Raw genomic sequence first — 6,266 nt, 5'->3', positions numbered from 1 at the left:
TAAACATTGTGGTTAAGGAGCTGTGTTGAAAGTTCAGCTGATAGTGTACATCAACCAAACATCAGTAGGAAACATTTTATGGGCAGACAGGCAAAAAAGTAGGTTTAGATTTCAAAATATCATCCTATTGAAATAATCAGAAAAAAAGACTTGATTTACTCAATAAACTATGAAAAATTCATATAGCTATATTCAGTAATTTTAGAACACTCCAAATGCTTTTGTATTGATTTTGCAATTTTTAGTACAAATTAACTAATAATTATTACCAAAGGTTTTTTAAAGCTACACTTCAAAAAAACCTTTCACTTTTAAAAATTTCAATTATCTAATTGCAAAAAAGTCAAGGCTTCATTTTTCAAATTAAATTAGGGATCTTCTACTATTGACCCATACTAATGCCACTTCTAATTTCAAAGCATGAATTATTTCTATTGAAAAATAATTTTGAGAAGAATTCCAAATAAAGTTCTACCATCAGCTCTTCTGAGGTTGAGAATAAATTTTAATTGTGTAGCTCAATGTGTTAATACTGTCTTTCTTTAAAAAGTTATCAATTTTCATAGAAAAATAAGAAAAATACTAAGCCATAAAGAGCTATCTGCAATATTTTTCAATTTAAAAAAGACTTGTTCCCTGGCATTATTTTTCATTTTTTTATATTTCCATTTAGAAAAAAATCTTGAAAAATCTGTATATTTACCACCTCTGTAGAATTCTTACATCTGTTAATTTGTGCACACTAAACCTTTTGAAAGCATCCAGCTCAAATTTTTCAATTTATTTATACCTGACTTTTTACCCTTGTTTTTCCTATTCTCTGAAGCATTGATGTTCTTTTGAAGAAAACAGTCAAAACCAGCGAATACGCTCATTATTAAATACCTTAAGCATTACATATCCGGATATCTATACAGCATAAGAAGCCAAATAAGAAGAAATTTTACAGAAACTATCCTTGAAAACAAATTAATCTAATGAATTAATTGGAGTTAAGTCTCTACACAGATGTTCAAGAAGTTCAAGTAATTAGAGGAGCATGACACGTAGAAAACAATAGCTGTCTTCTTTCTCATCTTGCTTTCTTGGGGTTTGTGTTATTGTTACTATTATACGTTTTCAGGATTGTGCAGCTCTACCAGTTCTGATAGCCAGGTCTGATTTTTAGTTTTGCCCCAGCAAAACCATTGCACCCATGAGTAACCGTCTTCCCTGGTTCCCTACAAGGGTCCGTTTCTTGCTCCCTGGTGACATCAGCGGTGGCCTCCTTGCCTACGTCAGGTGAGGTGCTGTTCAGGCAGCACTTGCTGCTCAAGCAGCTGCTCCTGTCTCCTCAGGGGAACGTCAGGAGGAGTATATTGATTCAGCTAATTCATTTTTAGGATAGTAAACGATTTTAATGGAGGAAAGATTTGTCATGACATGCATGCTCAGTCTGACTGGGGAATGGATCAAGGCCCCTTTATCAAAAATAGGCTGCTTTCAAGGAAACCTTTTTTTTAAATGGCATGACCCAAATTCACTGTTCAGAAAATGTGGCTGACAAGGCTTTTCCCTTTGCAAGAGCAATATTTCATTACGCTATCACTAACAGCTCTGTTTTCACATGAATAAGAAAAGGGGACATTTGCAGCTTTAAAATACAACATAAACTAATTGCAGGAAGATCATGCCGGACTAAACCAATAGCTTTCTTTTAATAAGATAACTGATATGCCTGATGAAATATCTACCTGGATTTCAGCAAGGTATTTCATACAATGCCACATGTGAAAAGGTTACTTAAAATTGCAAATACATAGGCTAGCAGTGAAATGGAAAGGTGGATAAGGAATTGGCTAAAGAAGACAAAACACCAGGCTGAAAGACGGTTAACAGCTAAGATGCAAATTTTGGTACAAAAAGTATTTATAAATTGGGAATGAAAAAATTCGGATGGAAAAGTTTCTAAAATGAAGTCCAAGAAAAGATTTCTATCAGAAAAAGCAAAAACTTCTAAGATGGAGTTTACTAAGTTTATGATGCTAATACAAGAAACTCAGAGACCAGGAAAGTCCCTGTTGGTCCTGGGTTTCAAAACTTCTTACCCCTTATATTCTTTTATCAAATTCTGTTATCTTAACCCTCAGCGTATCACAACATTCTGTACATAGCTCATGCTTTCTTAAGGCACAATTATGTCCTGAATTACCTGTTTTGAATTACCTAAACTAATATTCTTAGGACTTATCACTCATGACCTAAGTGATAAGGTCCCTCACCCTCAAAAGCCCATTTAAGCCATTTTCAGTGAAAAAGTAATCAATGCATTTCTTCACTACCTCTAGCTTTACTGTTGTGCCTTTTCTCCTTCTCTCATTCTTATTAGTTGCCTTTCTCAATTCTTCACCATTTCTTCCTGCTTTTCTGTTTTTTCTTAATACTCATTAGCGCTTGTTAACACTGTTTTCCTTAGCAAATATGCAGAATGCCAATAGCAATGATTCACTCGTTTGCATACATTGCCTGCCAGATTCACGGTTCAACTTTGCTTTTAGGAATTATCTTGTCTAAACCATGGATATCAATACGACAGATTTGGGAGAGACTACATAAATCCAAAATATATTTAAGCCTCTCTTCATTGTCCTCACCAGCTTGAAAAAAAAAAATGCACTAAAAATGTAGTGTAGCACAAAATTAGGGGGTAAATATTCTGGTATTGTTCTTTCCATTTACATATTCTGGGTTTATCCGAAGTTCATCATGCCTATTTCTGGACTTCCTGTATATGGGTAAGACATGTATAATCAACTCCTAAACCAAATTTCTTTCCTGCTCTGTGTGCAGGTGTTCTGCAGGCAGCTGTTCTGCATGCGAACTAAAAATTAAAAAATATCCTTACCTTTTAGGTGCATCTGTGATAAGCTTTGCTCTGCTGGAAATCGCTCTCATATACATCATGCACAAGCCTTACAGGCTAAAAGACCAGTACCTAATAAAAAATTCAAAGTCACTGCACGTAATAGGTAATGAAGTGCTGGTTCTACGCAGCAGCACAGGAACTTCAGGTGTTTGCTTAATATTCACTAAGCATATTCCTAAATAGTCCATGCACATTTTTTAAAATTTCTTTCACATAATGCTGCACTTTTTTAGATCCTATAAAAGACACTTGTTCAATAATATCCACTAAGTAGCTGGGCCTGGGGAAAAGGTATCATTTGCACAAAAGAATTAGAAAGACATTTAGTAGAAAATGACATATCTTTGAATACAGCACTCCAGTAAAATACTATAAGAACTTAGGCAAAGCAAGTTAATGTTTCCATTACTTACATTTCATTTGCAAAAAAGAATTTGAATTATTAATTTAAACATATTTAAAGCTCAAACAGCACAGACAGGAACACATGAACAGGTTAACATGTAATGATCACATACATACACCAAAAAATGCAGTGTGGTTAGTGAGCTTTTGAATTAGTGAAATAACATACATGAATAAAATAAAACATATATCTTGTTTTTAACAACTGATTTTTTTTCTCTTCCTACATTTCTAGAGTCACTTAGTTTTCAGAAATTTTTGCCACCCAGCTTTTGTATACTGTCAATTTCTAAAGGAATGGTAAGTGCAGAAAATTAAAATATAGGTGGAGAAAGAAATAAAATTGTATACTAGGAAAACTATAGTATGAAAGAAACTGAGGTATGTTGAGATTACCAGCTCTCAAGATCAATAAAATCTTAACGTATGGCTCAACATTTAAAAAGCCTTTAAAATAGTCATTCACTTTTATAAAAATATATGTTGTTTTGGCTTATAAAAAGAGACAGTCCAGAGAGATTTTCATATAAAATAGCTTGCTGACAAAATCATTTTAAAATATTGAAAAATACTATACAAAAATGTAGGCTGAATCTGTCATTCTAACTCCACGAGGACAGTCTCTTCCTTAGTAAGAAAGCCTCTAACATCGGTAAGTCTACTTAGCAGCCTGTGAACAACGTGGCAGAATCTAGCCCTATTCTGTTCCCCTCACACAAAACTCGGAGATCCAGGAACTATCTGTCTCCCCTCAAAACACACTGAACCTGCTCGTTGTTTTCCTGCCTTCTTCTATAAGCGATAAGTTTAAGGAAATACACAAGTGTGTGTGTGTGTGTGTGTGTGCATGTGTGTATGTATCTGTGTAAACCTCGAGGCGGGAGAAAACACTATAGCAAAGGAAAACAAAAGTAGAATTGATTCGACTTAAAAATATTCAGGCAACAGATAGACTGCTCTTAAAGTCTTTGATTACTTTCCAATGTCCAGTACTATCCCTCACTTCTTCTCAAGGGAGAGTGAAAGAATTGCCTATTTTTCATGAGAGGTAGGACCTCAAAAGACAGGTAATGGCCATTCTGCTGCAAGATCATATAACCACAAACTCTGAAAACTTGCTACTTAAGTTGAGCAATAATTTCAGGGATGTGTATTTTGAAAAATGGTTATGTTCCTCCGTCTCACTATGACATCTTTCCATGGTAAGATAAACCTGATGTACACACATGTAAGATTCATACAGAAGAAATGCCATAAGGGAGAAAAACGGGAGAAAAGGCAACATCTCCATCAATAAGCAAACATGGGCCAGGCACAAGAAATATACCCAAACCAGTTCAGATGCAGGTAGAGCACTACTGTAAGTCTATTTTTGCATGCCCGTTTAAATTCTGTAAGCCTCCATAAATGCAGTTATCATTACCATTGTTGCCTTATCATTCTCAGTGATTGCTCTCTTTCAGTCAAGTACAAAGGCAGGCTGAATATAAATGTTTTGTCATAAAACTGCTATTCAAACAATAAAAAGGGTTATAATAGTACTAAAAAAATCACCCCCAGGGCTGCAGCACAGACTGGTAGTATGCATATTCAGGCAGCACAAAGCAGCTCTAGTCACATACTTCTACCCATAGGACCCTTCCACTGCATCTGTACTTAATATCAGCATGTTGCCAAAAGTGATCCAGATATTATCAGGTAGTCAAGATATACAGAACATTTTGGAATCTCATTCAATAAAAGGAACACAGTTTAATATTATTGCGTTTTTGTATTGAAGTCAGCAAATATCAACAAATTTAGCTTAAGGATTTGTCTTTAATTTTTAAAAAGCAAACTGCTTCAATTATGTTTTCTGCCTTTATCCAAAAATGCTTTTGTTGGTCCCAGGTCTAGCCATGTAGTGCCACCCAGGGGCCAACTGCAACATGGTTCAACACTGCCATCTTGCCAAATCGTCTCAAAAAAGCATTATGCAATACATCCCAGATCATCTTCTGCACAGGCTTAAGTATTCTTTTTAAAATGTCTTAGAGGCTTTGGTATCCTTTTTTGAGGCACAGAGACAAGAGAGGCAGGGTCAGGTCAGGCAAGGAAGGGTGAAAGAACATGTAACAGGCAAGGGACCACCAAAAAAACCCAAACTAATTACTCCCATAGAGTGACAGGATGGTTATCTGATCCAAAAAAAAAGAAAAAAAGAAAAAAAGAAAAAAAAAAAAGAAAAAAACCCTACAGGTAGAACTTGAAACAAAAGGTTTATCAGCACCAAAAGCCCACTGCCCTGGGTAAATGTGCTTCCTTGCAACAATAAAGACAAATAAAGTACTAAAAAAGGATAAAGCAGGAGATTACAGACCTAGCTGGGGTTTGATAAATGGCACTCTACTCCACTCTGCTTATTGTGTACTTCATACCTCGCTCTTGAATATGGAACAGAATTTTATTAAAGATTTAGCCACGGTGGTGGTGGTGACTGGCTCACAGTAATTTTCCTACAAAGTAGTTTAATCTATCACAGGGCAGACAGTGCACCTTCTTACCATGTATCATATCTGTCTATTGAGTAAGTGCTATCCAAATCCAATTTCTTTTCATTTTTGGAACCCGTGATGCATATTCAAGATACATTTTCTTTTTGTCTGTGGCCTAAATTAGGTGCTGTATAAAGAAAAAAAGAAAAAAAAAGTGAAGTAATAAAAAAGACTGGACTCTGGAGGCTACATTTCTCAGTGGGCATTTTCTTTTTTCCTTTTTTTTTTGTGAAGATTCAGTACAGTACTAATGATGCAAAACAATGGGCATGTATGGTTGTCACTGCACTCACGACACTGCTATGCACAGCCATATCTCCAAATCCTTGTCCCAGCTCTTACAGGTGAAACTTATAAAACCACAGCAATAAAGCCTTAACTTTCTTTAATATTTCAATGCTTGTTTTCTGTATTTAATTAAA

The sequence above is a fragment of the Pygoscelis adeliae genome, unplaced genomic scaffold (assembly GCF_000699105.1).
Source record: "Pygoscelis adeliae isolate BGI_AS28 unplaced genomic scaffold, ASM69910v1 Scaffold41, whole genome shotgun sequence".
Taxonomy (NCBI): domain Eukaryota; kingdom Metazoa; phylum Chordata; class Aves; order Sphenisciformes; family Spheniscidae; genus Pygoscelis; species Pygoscelis adeliae.
This window is presented reverse-complemented; position numbering follows the sequence as displayed.